Source organism: Ictidomys tridecemlineatus, chromosome 6, assembly GCF_052094955.1.
Source record: "Ictidomys tridecemlineatus isolate mIctTri1 chromosome 6, mIctTri1.hap1, whole genome shotgun sequence".
NCBI classification, from domain to species: Eukaryota; Metazoa; Chordata; class Mammalia; order Rodentia; family Sciuridae; genus Ictidomys; species Ictidomys tridecemlineatus.
This window is the reverse complement of record NC_135482.1, coordinates 10,665,306-10,683,628: the sequence shown is the minus strand read 5'-3', so window position 1 is coordinate 10,683,628 and position 18,323 is coordinate 10,665,306. Positions and strand designations below refer to the sequence as shown.

Genomic DNA, 18,323 nt, shown 5'->3' with positions numbered 1-18,323 from the left:
TGGACAATAACTCTTTCTCCTAACTTAGAAGTCTACACACTTTTCTCCTACCTTCAGTTAGAACAATTCCTTCTGCTCTTGTATTTGCATATAGCATTTAGCTTGCACCATGAATGTGTACAAGACATTTAAATTCAAAGCCTAATACTGGACACATCCAAATGTGTATTTTACCACCATGTCAGAGTGAAGATTCATTATGATGGATGGGGACTGTCCTGTACAATGCAGAACCCTCATGATGCCTAATAATAGTGTTAAATAAACAAAAAATGTTTATTTAACACTTAACTAGTATTAGGCATCATGAGGATTTATTTATGAAATAAAGGAAGATAGAAAGTCATGTGTACAAACTGCTTTGCTTGACTACAGTAAAGAACATAACAAGGAATACTATATAATAAAGCAAATGTTATCTCATAATGAAAAGAATCAACATTTATGTGTTTGTGCTTTTTGTACATGATTTCCTTTCATCTTACAAACAGGATTTAAGAGTGTTGACCTGTTTTAAGTGAAAACCAGAAGTAATTGTTAATTTAAGTTTTTTAAGAAGGATAACCTTCTTCCTTTAAATCACAGCAACAGAGGCAATCCATACCATAGATGGTCTCCTGGTGTACGATCTGAAATTTACTCAGTGTGTCTATTCTGAAATAAAATGTACATTGAGCACAATTAATTTGAAAATTCAAAATCTGAAATGCTCTGAAATCTGAAACTTTTGGACTGTGGACATAATGCTCAAAGTTTTAGACTCTGGAGCATTTCTGATTTCAGATTTTTCAATCAGGGATGCACATCTGGCAAAGTCTGTAAATACTTTAAAAATCCCCAAAAACTAAAATATCAAAAATATTCTGTATTTTTTAAAGTCTAAAAATAGCCAACTGTTAACTAATGCACTGTTTGTATACTGGTCTTTTTTTTCCCCCTTCAAAACTTGAATAACCTAGAGGGAGGGCTGTATCATAAGAGTGTTTTCCTTTTCTCACCTCAACAAAGTTTCACAGTCTTAAAACACAGAGCTGACAGCGTTAGTGTCTATAATCTGGAAAATATCTCTGAAAAAGTACCTGATATAAAAGTAATGCATTTTCTTTTTTAGAATAAATACAGATTATATCTAGAGACAAGATGTTAAACAACTTGTGGGTACATTTGAAATTTATAGGAACAATCTATATATAAATTCTCCATGTTTGGTTGGGTTGTGGCTCTGCAGTAGAGTGCTCATCTCCTACTTGCGAGACCCTGGGTTCTATCCTCAGCACCACATAAAAATAACTAAGTGAGATAAAGATATTGTGTCCAACTACAACTAAAAAATATATATTTTTAAGTCTCCATGTAAGCTCCAATTTTTAGATTCAGGTAGAACTCTAAGAATTCATTTTTTACTTGATTGCTTGGACCTTAGTAGATGGCTGACAAAAACAGATGATTATATAATAAAAACAATTGTAGCCATAGAAAAACCTATGACCACTGAAATATTAAATTTAAGTGAAGTGTTTCCTAATTCCAAGTAAAGAGTTCAGGGACAATACACTCCTGCTTCAGTATTACCGACAGATTACTGACCCCCGCAGTACAAACCCACTTCCTCTGCTCACAACTCATTTTTTTTCCTTCAGAGCAGAGATACTAGTATTTTGTTGTATTTATCAACTACTTAGGGGAAAATGTTAAAATGCAAATGTCAAGATCCTTTCCTCTACAGTTTAGCAGTCAAGGGGCTGGAGTGGGGCCCTGATGCTCTTTGGTACAGGCGGTTTGGGTACCACGCCTGAGAACACTGCTTTAGAGGTTTTGACTGGCAAGCAAGAAAAGGGTTCCAGTGGCAGCATGCCTCCACCAGAGGCCCTGATCACTTCCACTGCAAGGAGAGGCACAAATCAGGGAGGGGAAATGCTGTAAGAGGAAGGTGCGATAGGCACTTTTACAGAGAACAGAATAAATACTTTCCTTTTTCTTTTCTTTCTCTGTCTCTCTCTCTTTCTCTCTCTCTCTCTCTTTTTTTTTTTTTTTTTTTTTGCAAAAGCACAAATCTACTGAAATGCAGGCTTAACGAAGAATCCTTTCAGAGTGGGTCTAACTAAAGCACCTGGGCCCAAAGTGTGTGTTGCTGCCCTGGGGAGCTGGAGTGCAGGAAGGGGTTAGTGTAATCTTGAGCTCTTATAAACAGGCAATAAATAACATAAAAATTAAACAGGCAATACGACATACTTTACTTTCATGCTCAGAATAAAAATAAATGACTAAAACTGGTCAAAGGCTAGTACAGGCTTGTCAGACAAGAATCACTGTCGTCAAATCACTTGTCGTCAAATCACTTGTCTTCAAAACCACACACACACACACTCTCTCTCTCTCTCTCTCTCTCTCTCTCTCTCTCTCTCTCTCTCTCTCTCTTGAATTACTCAGAGAGAGAAGTCAAACCAATCTTCCCCCTGAAGCTAGCTGAGTTCTGCCATCTCTCATAGCAATGAATATTTAAACAGGAAAATAAATATTTCAGAGCAAAGTCATTCAAACCAACAGTCTATTAGGTTAAAAGTTACAAACCCTATAATAGTCTTAATGTCTCCAACCTCTTAAAAGCTCTTCCATTTCTCCTTAAAGCAGTACTTAGAACCTCAAACATCCATGAGTCACATCTTCCACCAAACAAGAGGCTGCCGGAGATGTTCGGTCTAGCTTCCTGCTTCCTCGGAAGCAGAAGGCCTTTATGCATAGGGAATGGTTACATGTCTATCCTGGTCAGTTCATTAGTGATTTATGCCATCAATGGGTGATTTTTTTTTTCCTCAAACTTTCACTACAATTTAAATTAATTTACTCTGCTTTGTCTTCATGGATAATTAATTTTACATATTCCATATGTTAAATTGAAATATTCTTAAAAACAGTCAAAACTCAGGTTAAGAATAAAACAATCTACAGTGTCTTCAGAATGGTAAAATATTTAATTATGCTTGATGGATTTTATGTGGGATATTCTATTATAGTGCACTTCTTTAAAATGGGAAATTCATTATATGTATATGAGGCATACATATCGTAACAGACAAGAACTTTTCCTATTCCCTTCCTAGGGACTACAATTATTATTACATGATGACATGAATACTCTGTAATTGCTTCCTAAGACAAGTCTCTTAGCCAATCAGGGGACCGAATCACAGGATTCTTAGTCTAAGTTTCCTCATCAAGGAAGGGATGATCTTTAGAGAATGCTTATGAAACTGAATACCTGCTTCTGAAGAGTAAGTCTATTAAAAAAAAAAAAACAGAACTCTTCTCTCAATAGCTGTATCAACTCTGCAGGAAGTTACAATATAAATGAAAACTCAAAATGAATTATTAGAGTTCTATTAAAATACATAGAATAACTGAAAGGTTACACATAACAGTCCATGTTATGTGCTGTGAGAAAGAAAAAGAAAAATGTCTCTGTGCTCAGCAACACTCACCAGGCTATTTTTTTTTAAAAAATCTTTTAATATTTCTCCTTTCTTAGCCTCAAACTAATTTTCCAAGCAGCTGCCAGAATGACCATTCTAAAATAAACCTTAAATCTAACTAATATTCTTAATTAATCTTCTTCCTAAAACCCTACTGCCTACAGTCCAAACAACTTTGTATGGGAGTCACAACTTGGTACACTTTACCTAGTCAGCTTCAATTCTTTCTCATTCAATTCTTCAACATTCAGTGAGCACAGTCTAGTTAGACATTCTGTTTTTTGCTGGGCAACAACACTGATTAGTAAGACAAAGTTCCTATCCTTATGGAGTTTACTTTCTAGCAGGGAGAGAAAAATAATCAACAGACAAGCAAAACAATAAAGAGAAGGTGTGTTATGAGGGAAAATACAGTAAGAAAGAGAACAGTGGATATTGGGCCTAGGGGGCTAGGAAATTTCTATTTTCTACAGGGTGGTCAGGGAAGGTGACATTTGATCAGATCCCTTGAGGAATTAGGGCAGCAAGCCATGGGTGTATCTGGATCGAAGAGTACCCCAGACAAAGGGAACATAAGTGCAAAGGCCCAGAGATCAAGACACACTCACCCTAATTAGATTTTATCCTTTTTCTAAATGTATGCTAAGAGATCTTTGATAATAATTTCTAGAGTGTGTCTGGTAATTCATTTCTTCTTTTAAAGTTTTATTTTTATCAAGTTTGTACATGCACATGGCTACAAATGAAACAGGCAGAGAAGAGCTTATGATGAAAAGCAGCCATGCCCTAGCCTTCCCTTGTCAGTCCTCTGGGAAGTGACCCTCTGTTAATAGCGGCTTAAGAGCAGAGGACCAAGGGCCCCTGGCTGCACTCGGGTTAGTGACCCACCTGGCTTCCAGATCTAGGCAACACACCATTCAGCCCAGATCTGCACAGACCAGCACACTTCCGAGGCCATTTAAGGGTTAGTTGGACACAAACTTACTAACAGGAGGAGGTGGAGATGGGAGGAAACCAGCCCTAAACACCTGCTCCAGGTGGGGGCTGGCCAGAGAAGCCCTGCTTCTCCCTGAAGACTTCCTTAGAAACCAAGCAATGAGCAAGCCTGTCATTAAGCTTGGGCCAGCCTTTCTGCTTTGCTTCACTCTCTTTCTCCTCCTGCTTTCCCGAAATCTTACCCTCCCATAAGCTGTTAGGAGATAAGATTTTGTCTCAGACTCAACCTTCTAGAGAGCAGGGGCTAAGGAAATGACTGTATCTTGTCTCCTCCACTTTCCATCCCGGTGTCTTAAACCTCTACATCTTAAAGAGATTTTTCCAACTGCTCTTTCAAGCCATCATATCCTGTATTCTCTACCTGTTCCCTTTCATTCCTTACCAAGTGTGGGATTTATGGATATATGAGTTATCAGTTGGGTTTCCTTCAAGTTCCTGGCTTATTGTGTGTTTGTGAGTTTGTTTCTGCTACTCTCTTTCTTGCTCAAAGTTCCTCTTGGACTTCTAATGATTCTCATGTTCCAATGACGCAGGCAGAACGATGAGGTTAGCTGGTATGGGTTTCTGCTAGTCTGTTTTCTGATGAGGTCTCTTCCCTGGAATTAAAATTCGATGGGGAAGAGCATGGCGCTGGCAGGCTTCCTCACAGTGTTGCCTCCCTCTATCCTCAAATATGAGGTGCCAATATCTAATTCCAAAAGAATAAAATCTCCCCAAACATTCTGATAACTTCTTTGGAGATAAGCAATCATGGTGTTTAGTTTTCCTTTTTTCGTGATGAAGAAAGTGGGCCGCACAGCAGCCGCTAGTAAGGGGCTGAGAAGGCCAGGGCAATCCAGGCAGCAGAGCTAACCCCACAGGAAACAGTATCCCTGTCTTCTTCCTTTTCTTTTGCTCACAGAACCTCCTCCTAAGGGCTCCTCCTGGGTACACTGGCTCCCACACCCCAGCAGCCTCCAAGAATTAACCACCAGTCTTCAGTTCCTCCTCCATGTCACCCGTTGGGCTCCATTTGCTTTACCTTTTCCAGAAACTTGTTTAACTCTCTTGCTTGTTAGCAATATCATTCTTTGTCCTTTTCTATTAGCTATTACTAATTGGTTTTTGTACTACTACACTGTTATTTCAGTGGAATCTTAAAAGAGACAGAAGGCAAATGAAAGCATTTATTATCTTGACCCAAAAGTCATAATTTATTTTATGCTAAAGAAGATCTCAAGCATAAGTAAACTCTAGGATTCCAGGTTTCTTTATAAATTTGAGAAAGGTTAGTGATCTATGAGGCTTACAAAACAGCCCTTTCACAAGAGACTTGTTAAAAGCAAATTAGAGAAGTTTCAAAGGAAAATGAAAAGTGTATACTATAATTTTTGAAACAGTTCTGTACTAATGCTAGCAAATTAAACACATTTAGATTACAAGAAGCAAGGCAACTCAGAGAAGTGCCAGAGCTATGTGCTAAACATGATTCTAAATACTGACAAAACGTAAAAGATTTACAGGGTCTAACCACTTTCAGAAAACAAAATAATAGTAAAAGTATAAGTATTTACCAGTCAGAATGCCTAAATCTCCACCTCCTTCCTCCTTCATGAACGCAACAGTGACCAAGATCAGCATGCAGCACACAGGGAGGAAAATGATCCCTGTTATCCCATTTATCTCTAACGAATGGATCAATAAGGTATGCAGTGGACTCTGATCCTTCTGCCTGGAATGGCAATGCAATACAAACGAGCAATCACATTGTTCAATCCTTCAATACAATAAGGCAAACCTAAAGAAATCTGAGTCCCATGTTAGAAGAAACCATCAAAAAGCTATGGTGAACAGGCTGTTTTATCAACAGGAGAGCCTCCTCAGAGTAAGGGAGGAGGTTCAGCTTAAGAAATGCGGTGCAGAAGACTGAGCTGCAGAGATCTGAAACTGGCCGTTTATACTTGGATGGCTGCTTAGTAAAGAAATCAATGTCATTTCATAGTTCCTGTGAAAGTCGAGTCCTTGATCAAAACAACAACTTCAAGCATACAAAACAACAAACTAAAGAAGGGCATATCTATTTCTTTATCCCTCTTAAATTTTCCCCACTTAAAACTTTATTATCATCATTATCAAATCAACTAAACTATGCCCATTTCATTCAAGTACAACTCTTCAGGGCTGGGGTTGTTAGGCAGTGATACAGCACTTGCCTAACACGTGTGAGGCAGTGGGTTTGAGCCTCAGCACCACATATATGAATAAAATACAGGTGTTGTGTCCAAGCACAACTAAAAATATTTTTTAAAAAAAGGAAAGAAAGAAAGAAAAGAAGAATTCTTCAGCAAAAAATGGCAGCTCACAATGCTTAAGTTTAACTTTTTACTCACTTTAAGATTTTCCCTTTCAGGAATAAGGAGAACAGGATCTGCTATGTTAGCTTCTACAGATTAAATATATTTAAGGTCTGAACTTCCAAAAGGATGTTTTGATAATAGAAGGGACAAGAGGCGGATTATGGAAACATGAGCTCTAGCTCCAGTTCTGCTACTGCCTTGCTGTATGACTTCAAAATCACTTCTCTGGACCTATATCCTGAATTGTAAAATACAGTTCACTTTAGTTCTAAGAATTTATGATTCTGTGACAAAGGGTCCTTACTCAAGGGCTAGAATATAGGAAGAATTAAGAGGAGAAGGAAAAAAACCAAAGAAAGAAGGAAGATAGAGGAAGAAGAAACATTAGGTATATTCATATAAAACCAAATATTTTCTTCTGCAACAGAGTCAAAGAAATGTCACTAAATAGATTTTATGTTCCTCTTCCCCATAGAGCTAAGAGCTATTCTAGAGAGCCAATACAGTCGCCTTCTGTATCCACAAGTTCCACACTCATGGATTCAACCAACTATGGATCAAAAATCTTCAGGGGAGGAAAACACACACACACACACACACACACACACACACACGACTGTTGTCTGTACTAAACTTTTATTGCTTCTCATTATTCTCTAAACAATAACAACTATATCAGAATACTTAGTTCTAGTAGTTTAGTGATGATGGAAGTATAGTTGAGGATGTGCCCAGGTTACAGGCAAACACTACATCATCTTAATAAAGGGCTGGAGCATCTGTGGACTTTGGTACAGGGGAGCAGGGCTGGAACCCATTACCATGTAAATCAAAGGGTGGCTGTAGACTTTGGATTTCTCTCTTCCTTGCACAAATACTTTCCATAGGAAATACTATGCCATCAACCTGTAAAGGCTCTGTGCTAAGTTAAAATTTCAGAAAACTAAAGTTATGTATCAAACAGTCAAATTGATTGATTCTCTACTTCTGGAGGAACCCAAGGCTCCCAGAAAATTAGTAGATATTTCTCAAAGTTTTGGCCAAAGATGGGCAAAAGTGGGGGGAGGTAGTTTATGTAAAGTTAAGTAAATCAAAGCCTATATTCTTTATATTATACTTGATGTAATAACTACCATCGAAAGGTAGAGAGGGCAGAAAGAGCATAAGTTGGGAAAAATTAACATGTCTTACAATATCGACTCTGCCATCTATTATTTGTGTGTCCTTGGACAAGTCACTTAATGTCTCAATGTCTCAAGTTTTTCATCTGTATAGGGATCACTATCTAATGGGGGTACCTCTAAGAATGAACTGAGGTCAAGTATACAAAGGTCTTTGCTCCTGGCTTCAAAAAAAGTGGAGGAGGCATGGCAGCTGGAGTTGTGGCTTGGTGGTGGTGCGCTTGCCTGGCACTTGTGAGGCACTGGGTTCGATCCCCAGCACCACACAAAAACAAAACAAAATAAAATAAAGTCATTGTGTCCATCTACAACCATATATAAGGGAGACAAAGAAGGTAGTAGAAATAAAAACCACCATTACTACTGTGAAGGAAGAAGGAAACGGGAAGAATACAGTCCAACATGTAAGTGTGAACAGCTGAGTTGAAATCCTCAAGTTCCATGTTCTTGCTCTATAAACACAGACAATAATACAAACATTAGAGAAGGGAATCTTGTTCTTCCTACTGAAGACTTATGTTGCCTGGTTCCTCAGGAAGGAAAACTTCAAAGCTTATGCTTAGATGAACTTCTAGTCATGGCTGCTGTGCTAGCAAAGACAGATAACCATCCTAACTGAAGCTCTGAGAAGTGCCCCCATTCTTTAGCTCCACAGTGCTTTCTCACAGAAACTTCTAGATAACCTAATGACCATGAAAGCATCCATGACTTAAAGAATCTCAATATTTCTTACTAAAGTTTTCTAAGATTCCATAAAAGTTTGAAGGAGTGAACATCATTTTCATAGTCCAAAGTGCCCCTTTCTTCTACCCTGTTTGAGTGAATAAGTGGTACTCCCATTTTTTCTCTAGACTGTGCTAGAATTACAAGTACAGATAATACATAAGAAAAAAAGGATCTTTCTACTTTTCTGCCCCAGACTAGAAATCACAGTAACTACAAAAACACAGAAACCTATGTTCCTGTGTTTTTGAACATGTATTTCTGTTAATAAATGGTTTTTAGCTTTGATCATATTAGTTCTAGAATCTGAAACTAAATTCCCACTAAATACTAAAAAAACTTGATTCTAGATTCAGAAATGAATTACATAACACACACACTCAAATAACACACACACAAATAACATACATACACATAGGGTCTTTCCTCTTACCCTTTGCACCTCTGCCAACTTTCCCCAATCCTTTCCTCAGATGATCATCCAATAGCATTTGACTGGCATCATCTTCATATATTTATTGTATTTCCACCTTGTGTTATAATTATTTATGAATCTTATGTATTCTTTTGTTGAAGTTACTATTCAACTGGATTTCATTAATAAACTAAGAATACATTAAATGAGACACTGCTCTAATTTTATGTAAAAACAAGTGATTTCAGCGGGGCATGGTGGTGCACACCTGTAATCCCAGTGGCTCAGGATGCTAAGGCAGGAGGATCACGAGTTCAAAACCAGCCTCAGCAAAAGCAAGGTGCTAAGCAACTCAGTGAGACCCTGTCTCTAAATAATATACAAAATAGGGCTAGAGATGTGACTCAGTGGTCAAGTGCCCCTGAGTTCAATCCCTGGTACAAAAAAAAAAAAAAGTAGTTTCTCTTTTGCTTCCAAACAAGATGGAAAAACAAGAACCAGACTTGTTTTGTTGCCTCAAGCAACTTAAAAATACAACACAATATATGAAACAAGAGTACTCAAGACACCATACAGGAGGCAAGGAGTCAGATAAACCTACAACTGCCTGGAGACAGTGTCCTAGCTGTTGCACAGAGGGAGGAACCTAGGCTAAGCCTTGTGGCCTCCATGAAGTGAGGAGACAGAACAAGGAGCCAGTCTGGCGAGTCACTAAGGATCACAGTGGGCCCTCCTCAAGTACTCAGTTGAGTAAGGACAGTTACATGTTTGTGGAACTACCAGAGGCTGGGCAAGAAAACCTGGAGGACATGGAGGGGTGATGCCACAAGCTCATACAGTGCCAGGAAGAGAGTCTATGCTCAGTGGCCAGAGCGGAAACCCAGAGCTCTAAGAGCATCAGCGACTGAAAAAAGACTGTCTCAGTAGCAGGGAAAAATTAATCAGAAACTAAACAGCTATCATCCAGCACAGCTTGAAAACAGGACCCAAAAGAATCAAATTATTTCAAAGAAAAATGCTATAAACTCAAGAATATTTATAAGCCGGGCATTATTACATCTGTAATCCCAGTAACTCAGTAGGCTGATTCAGGAGGATCACAAGTTTGGAGGCCAGTAGTGACAACTTAGAAGACCCTGTCTCAAAAGAAAAAAGGGACTAGAGATAAAGCTATGGGGTAAAGCACCCGTAAATTCTATCCCCAGTACTGAGGGGAGGGGGAATATTTATACAATTAGAAAATCACTTAGCATCCAACAAGATAAAATTCACAACATCTAAACTCTAATAAAAAATTACCAGGCATGCAAAGAAACAGGAGAATATAAGCTGTAATGCTGAGAAAGATAAATCAATTACAACTGATCTAAAACTAGTGCATATGTTAGGATCAGCAGACAGAGCCAGATATGGTGGCACACATCTGTAACCCCAGCAACTCAAGAGGCTAAGGCAAGAGGCTCAAAAGGCTGGTAATGTAGCTCAGTGGTAGGGTGCCCCTGCTTCCAATTCCAGCTGCCACATGCACACTCATACACACAAAAAGAACAGCAGATATGGACACTAAAATGTCAAGGTAAAAAAAAAAAATCATGTTAAGAAGAGACATGAGAAGTGTAAAACACATCTACATCAAAATTCCAGAAATGAAAACTATGTGTGTAATGTCAAAAAACACACTGGATTAGACTAATGGCAGAGCAGACACTGCAGAAGAAAAGATCTGTATACTCGATGACACTACAACAGAAACTATCCCTGCCCCAGAACACATAGAGGATAAACAACTAAACACCAGTAATGAACAGAGAGCCTCGAAATGATATGGAATACTCATGGTCTAACTATGGTCTAGATGTACAGATGTATTTCAAAAGTAGTAGGCAAAGAATCGAACTTGGTCATCCTGAGAGGAAGAAAAAGGACAGAGGGAGGAAGATGTACTTGGTTTGAATACTTCAGATGGACTTTTACCAAGTTGCTAGTCCCTAAAGTCCTCCGGGAACTTCCCACATCTCTTTCTTTATCCTGCCTTTCTTCTCTCTTATGTGATTCCCCGGGAATCCAGACCTCATATGCCATTTACCTTCAGTTACCTTCTGAATATTTGCAGTCTTCCACTAGAACATCTACAAGAGTTCTGTATCCTCCAAATAGCTGTTTAATCCCAAATCCCCCTATCTTCTAGTCAAGTAAACCACCCATTTCCCAAACTATTTTATACTTTAAGTATTGACTGACTTAAGTAATAATAATAAGTGTCAGAATGATGACTGCTCTACTAAACTCTACTATTTTACATTTCAAAAGAGGATATAGTCAATGTATTAATAAGATGTAAAATTCATTAATCCATCCAAAAATATCTGCTGATACTAAAATTGAGCCAAACATCATAATAAATACTGGTGATTTCTTCCCAATCCTGAAAGAATGCATAGTCTGATGGAAAAAAAGACAAATCTATACTTATAGTTCCAGTCCTCTAAAACACAGGCTTAGAGAATGGAGAGAGCTAGGGAAGCACAAAGGAAGGACAATCTTGTGAGGTGGAGTGAGGATTCTGAAGTAGGTGAAGTCTAGGATGAATCCTAAAGGACAAGAAAAAAAGGGGGGGGGGCGTTCTCTGGTTCAAAACAACAATACATGAAAATATATAAAAAAGAATATATGAAAAGTAAGAAGGTATAAAGAAGGCATAATTGGCGAGCTGCACACAGTTCAGATTTGGGGATAAGTGGAAAGAGAAAGGAAGCGAGAGAGAGAGAGAGAGAGAGAGAGAGAGAGAGAGAGAGAGAGAGAGAGAGAGAAGAATCTCCATATTTTCTGGGAAGAAAAAAATAAAGAGAGCAAATCAGGGGTTTCATTCTAATAAAGATTTGAGATAACTTGTCAAAACTGCTCAAAATTATGTCCCTGTCATCAACTAAACAGGAAAACATCACATATGTTATAGAAAGTAGCGAAGACCTGTACCCCTCAGGGTCCAGCAAACCATGGCTTGTTGTCCAAAGCCCGTCTACCATCTATTTTTGTATAATCTGAAAGCTGAGTGGTTTTTATATTTTTAAATAGTTGAATGAAACCCAAATGAAAAATATTTTGTGATACATGAAAATTACATGAAATTCAAATTTCAGTGTCCATAAATAAAGTCTGACTGGAACGGAGTCATGCTCACTTGTCTTGTATTGTCTATGATATCTTTAGTGCCACAGCGGCAGGGTGAAGGGATTGTGGCATACAAAGCATGGCCCACAAAACCAAAAACAGATACTACCTGGCTCTTTACAGAAAAAGTCTGGGGACACTTGCTCTAGGAGTCTTTCAAAATCTAATTGCCTTCACTTAAGTCTTGGTTTGTCTCTTTTTAACAAGGAATCTCATGATCAATACTAGGCAAGTGAACATAGGTATGTAATGTGTGGACATAAAAGTACTAATTAGTAATTTCATAAAATAATTACTGGCTTCTCTCACAATATTTTCTGCATAAATAATCCTTTAAAAATTCAATACGAGAATTTGGTTATAGAACTCTATCCTATAATTCTGAATGAATTTAATAACTCTAGTTAGGATTTCAAGTTATAGTTGTTTGTTTATTCATTCATTCATTTATTTTTGTATTTGGAGATGGACAGCATGCCTTTTTTAAATTTATTTTTATATGTGGTGCTAAGAATCGAACATGCTAGACAAGTGCTCTGCCACTGAGCCCCAGCCCCAGCCCTCAAGTTATAGTTTTTAAAAACTATTTGCTTTTGTTAATAGTAATCTAGCTATATTATTTCCTTCCTGAGTGATTAAATAAGAAGTGTTACTGTAATATTCTGAAACTTATAGCCCTTTAAAAAGAAACTCAAGAGGCATTTTGAAAATAACATGCTATAGCAAACCAGACAATATTTCTATTTGTTTTACAGTGAGTATTATTAAACGAGAGAGTTTTTCAGGGGTTTAAATTTTTGTGTTTTACTTTTATTTCCAATAGAAAATAAGATCATATTTTACTCTTGCTGCTAATTTATAATTACCAATTTTGGTTTCTAGATACTTTTGATGGGGGGGGGGATTACTGGAATTTGAACCCAGGGTACTTAACCACTGAGCCACATCTGAAGCTCTTATTTAATTTTTAATTTTGCAATGGGATCTCACTAAGTTGCTGAAGCTGGCTTTGAACTTGTGGTCTTCTTGTCTCATCTGGGATTACAGGTCTGTGCCACTGCACTGGGCTCAAGCACTTTTTAAAAAAATATTTCAACATTGCAAGGGAAGTGATCAAATTTACTATTGCTAATTTTCAACATGTCATTTGCCAATTCAATTAGCATCTTCACAACAGGGTTTCTAATAAGTTAAAACACACACACACCTCAGTGATAGGATCAGAGTAAGGCACAGAGGCTACAAGACAGGTAGATTCTTGCCAGTCAGCTGAGAACATGTTTTATAATGGACAAGAAAAATAATACTCTTTTTAGGAGCTGAGGTAATATCCTTCATTTTTTGAAATTAAAAGCTGCTGATAATATTATATGGTCAATAAGCTATAAAACTGAATGAAGTCAAACATGTTATCATAAAACAAAACTTAGATTTGATACTTACTAATACTCATAATAGATATTTTTACTTAGTAATTAAGTACAAACACAAAAGATAAGCCATTGATATAAATTAATACAATTGGCACAAGACTGTAAAGATTCTGGAAACCACGTTTTCTCATCTATGAGGAAAAAATAATTTAAGGCAATAGGAAAAATAAGCAAAGATAATAGAAGAGTAAAAGGAACATTTAGCAATATCTTCAAATATTGGTTCTTATGTAAAGAGATTAGCCTACTCTATGTGCCACCTGATGACAAATGTAGGAAGCAAAGGATAAAGAGACTTCAGCTCATCATAAAGAAACGCTTCTGCTTTTTAGTGGCCAGTAACAGAACTAATCATGAGGAACTACTTGTGAATTACTATTAGTATTAAGAAAGAGCATGTGGATTTGATACTAAATAGATCTTAGGTTTGAAATCCTTTTGTGCCCAGCCACCAGTTGCTTGACCTCAGAATCTCAAAATCTTGTGCAAAAATTGGAAAAAAAAAATCTATCACAAATGTGATGGGCAAAGGACATATGATATGAACGTAACTGTTATATTTATAAACATGATATGTATGTAAAATTGGTGCAAAGCAGGTATGAAAAAACAAAAGTTATTTCAGTGGCAATCATTATCAGTAGTGGTAAGGAATGCTGGTGCCAAACTTCTTAGACTTAAACCCTGGCGTTGACAGGATTCAATAAATTAAGGTACGTAAAATGCTGAGAACAATATCTGATATTAGTACATCACAAGCATACAGAAGGACTGGCTATTATACAACTATGTGTCTGGCACTGTTGTAGGCACTGGAGATACAAAGAGACCACGATCACACCCAGCTTTATGTTCTTTGTGATGGTGGTGGGGTGGGGGATAGACTGACAATATACAAATAAACATATAACCAGTAATGATAAACACCGGAAGTCAGATAAGTGAAGAAAAAGAAGGATGGGAGGATACAGAATGAGTGCTAATTCAGACAGGTCCAGGGAGAGCTCTCCCTTGAGAAGTAACATGTGAATAAAGCAAGTCACTTGGCATGTCAGGCAGAGGGAAAAAGCGAAAAGAGAGGGAAGGTGCAGGGTCTGTTAAGGGAACAGCAAGGAGGCCAGTGTCACTGGAGGGAAGCATGAAAAGGGTGGCAGGAGATGAAGCTGGGCAGCCAGCCAGGTTCCTGATCATGCAGGGCCTTAGAGACCTTGTAAGGACACAGGATTTTATTTTGACTTTGAAGGGAAACAATTGTTGAAGTTTAAGCACAAGACTGACAAAAATCAAGACTAGCATTTTAAGTGAGTCACTCTGGCAATGACTCCTAAAGAACTATTTGACTCCAAGGTTTTCTGAATTTAATCATTCTAATAGTACAGAGAAAATGTACAGAGAAACATTTAAGAGTTTGGAAAATGGAAACAATACCTCAGAATGGCCAAGTGCAGCAGCACTCTGACTGCCTAGAAGAGGCGCACTGGAGCCCAGTACAGAAGTACAACCTCCAAAAGGCAAGGCCTTTCTGCAGGGAAGGTTCCACTGTGCCTGGTTGAGTGCACATGCGACTCTTCAGTGAAGAAGTGTGCAAGAAAGATTTAATAGTAATTCTGGAATGCTGAAAACAAAGTAGAGTGAGGAATCACAACTCACAGAGGAGTACTCAGGATACCAACAAATGTCAGATCCCAGAGTGGCCTGGGTGGGAAGGAGTGGGGGCTGTATCATCAATATGGCTGGCTTCTATTGACACTAGTCTATCACAATCAGGCATCCACAAACAACCTGAGATAAGGCATGACATGGAAACAAGTTGAAACATTCCATTCACTTCCAAAAGTGAAGAGCCAGATAAAATTATTCCCAAATGGCCATCTATGTAGACTGTGAATCTGGAATTTTTCAGGGAAGAACAGAAAACTAGAAGAACAAAACCAGGAATGTCAGTTACTATGAGGGTTGAGGAAGGCCATTCATTACCTTTCAACATGATGGTGTCTTCTGTAGCAATACAAACTTCAATAGTAGGTTGTCAAACACTAAGCTTACCTAGTCTCAACTGCAAAACCAAGCAGAAAGATAAAAATAAAAAATTGTAGAGGGAAGGGGCAAAGAAGGGGGATGGTAGACAAAAATTTAATCAAAATTGTTCAGGTATAATTACAGCTCCATTTATGAAATTCTGGGTTATCTTTTCAGGAAAGCTAAGTACTTTTTAGAATAGCAGTACTTTTCAAGCCAGCTTTGGCCTTGGCAAGGAAATGGTTATAAATCAAAATATGGGACAACACAGCAGAATTCAGAAAGAAACCAAATTATTAGAAAAAGTGAAGCTTTGTTGTTGTTGTTCATTGTAAAGGAACATAAATTTAGTCTGCAACCCATAATCCCCGCCTACCCACTAACTTCCCCAGAATCCTGTGCATCCCATGTAAAGTGGAAAGTGTGCCAAAACAAACAGCGGGCTCAGCTCCGTGGATGAAGGGTGGGATGAGATTCGGGTGGAAAGGAACTTGACTGGCAGGCCAGGGAACAGAATCATTTTAGAGTAAGGCCACAAAATGGAGACCAAATAATCTAAGGACTTCCAGAATTCATAGAAAATGGAATATACTTTGCAAAATCATAGCCAAGATTCCCTATTCCAACTCATTTCAAAAAACAAATGCAGAAAGAACAGGATAAAATGAAACAAAGCCAAACATACCTGCTCTCCTATCTGTCTTTAATTAAAGATAAAATACCCTCCTCCCTCTTCTCTTCTCCCAACCACCCAGGAACAGAGAGGGAACTGGCAGCAGCTCAGGTGAAAGACTTCAGCCTTCCAGCTACAAAGAGGGGAGATAGCAGACAATGGAACTGGTGATTCATTACAAAAGAATACACTCCAGAGCGGCCTGCTGCCACATGGACTCCCAGCACTATTTAAAGGAACAGCAACCTCCTTTCCAACCGCCCTTATTCTTAACACCTTCCCTCCTCTTGGTTCTGATGGAAAACAGATTTTGAAGAAAATGCCAGCAAAGCACTGAGCTATCCAAGAAAGGGAGGGCTTTGTGCTACATAGAAGCTGGCAGTCTCATACCACAGCAGAGCACGAAAATTTGCTTTCACGTCCCTACTGTAAAATCTTTTCCTCTCTAATACATTTTCCCTCTTAACAATAAATAGTGTAACTGAATCTGAGTCCGGCTAAACTTTTTTTTTTTTTAATCTAACTAGAGGCAAAGTCATTTGGAACTTGAATTTTACACATATTATGAGAATGATTTTTTTCCTTTTTTTTTTTTTACTCCATATTGGTTTTCATAGATGTGAGAAGTGGCAATATTTTTTTAGTCTGTAAATCAAATTAAGAGAGGAACTCAGTGAAAATCTCCTGCACCATACACATAAATAAAAGATATTATTTAAGATGTCACATGAGCATGTCTGTCTCCTGTATTAGAATTTTGTCATTTAATTGCCATTTTTAAAGGAAAGCATCAATTACTTATAGTAAAAGATAGAGAAGTTTGCTAATTAAAACCCCAAAAGGTCACATAAAACTAGAGCATACGTAAAAAAACAAAATGTCATCCACTGAGAGCCCTTCTTCCACCTACTGAGTAATGGGGATCAGGCGTAGGTATACAGGGTATGCCATGAAAATGCCAAGAGCCTAAATGGCAAATTATGAAAACACATCCTCTATCTCTTTCTTCACACACTAGCCAAAATACTAAATATTGTACTAAACCATTTAACTGTGGTGGCCCAGCCCTAACCAATGCAGACAATTTACACTGAAAAAGCTTATATGACAGGTCACTGTTAAGGGTTGGGATTGGATGCCTGGTTCAAAGAACCACAACAAACAAAAAATGAATCAAAACCACAGGAGAGATGAAAAAATTTGGCTTAGCTGATTATTCCCTTTGCATTTGTTTTCTAGATAACTAACAATCATGTACATTAACACTGAAAGTGGACACACCAAAGCAAATACACTGCAGGACTGCAGATCACAAATCTGACATTCTGTCTTTTCCAGTTGTATAAATTCAGGATAGACAAAAATGAGTTACTTCTTTCCTTCAGCACATCCTGAGAAAACAGGATGATGATTTAAATTCACCTATTAGAATTCTTTTTTTTTAGTATTTGTTAATTGTAGATGGACACAATACCTTTATTCTATTTATTTATGTAGCACTTAGGATGGAACACGGTGCCCTCACACATGCAAGGCAAGCACTCTACCCTTGAATTGCAGCCCTAGAATTCTTAAACACAGAAAGAAATCTCTTTCCAGTTTCCATCTGTTTCTTTTACTTCATTCCTAAAATTATAGTTCCCTGATATCCTAATGAGTAGGACCATGGTGTCACGAAACATTCGTGCAGTGGTAAGGTGCATCCCAACTTAGGCTCACACACTTACCAGCTCCTCTGGAAAGCAAGGCAAATGTTCCAAGAGGCCACAGAAAACTTCAATTACGAAAATTCCTAGTTTAGATAACTCTTTCACTGATTTTAAAATATGGTACGTGCAATAAAAAGTCAGGTCATGAACAAGACTTCAGCTTTTAGCTGAGAAAGAAGAGAACTGTTAACCCTCTA

General features: G+C 37.9%; 1 protein-coding gene across 41 annotated transcripts in view; it reads right to left on the bottom strand.

Annotated features, from left to right (window-relative positions):
• The window catches only part of Rbfox2 (RNA binding fox-1 homolog 2), a 271,195-nt gene that overhangs the window by 72,410 nt on the left and 180,462 nt on the right, over positions 1-18,323 (bottom strand). Inside the window, exon 1 of one of the 41 annotated variants that reach the window (XM_078052845.1) lies at positions 15,703-15,766. The exons of the other annotated variants lie outside the window; for them this stretch is intronic. The gene's annotated coding sequence lies outside the window, so the exon portion shown is untranslated. Of the gene's footprint in view, positions 1-15,702; positions 15,767-18,323 lie in introns of those variants that run through there. 41 annotated transcript variants of the gene reach the window in all.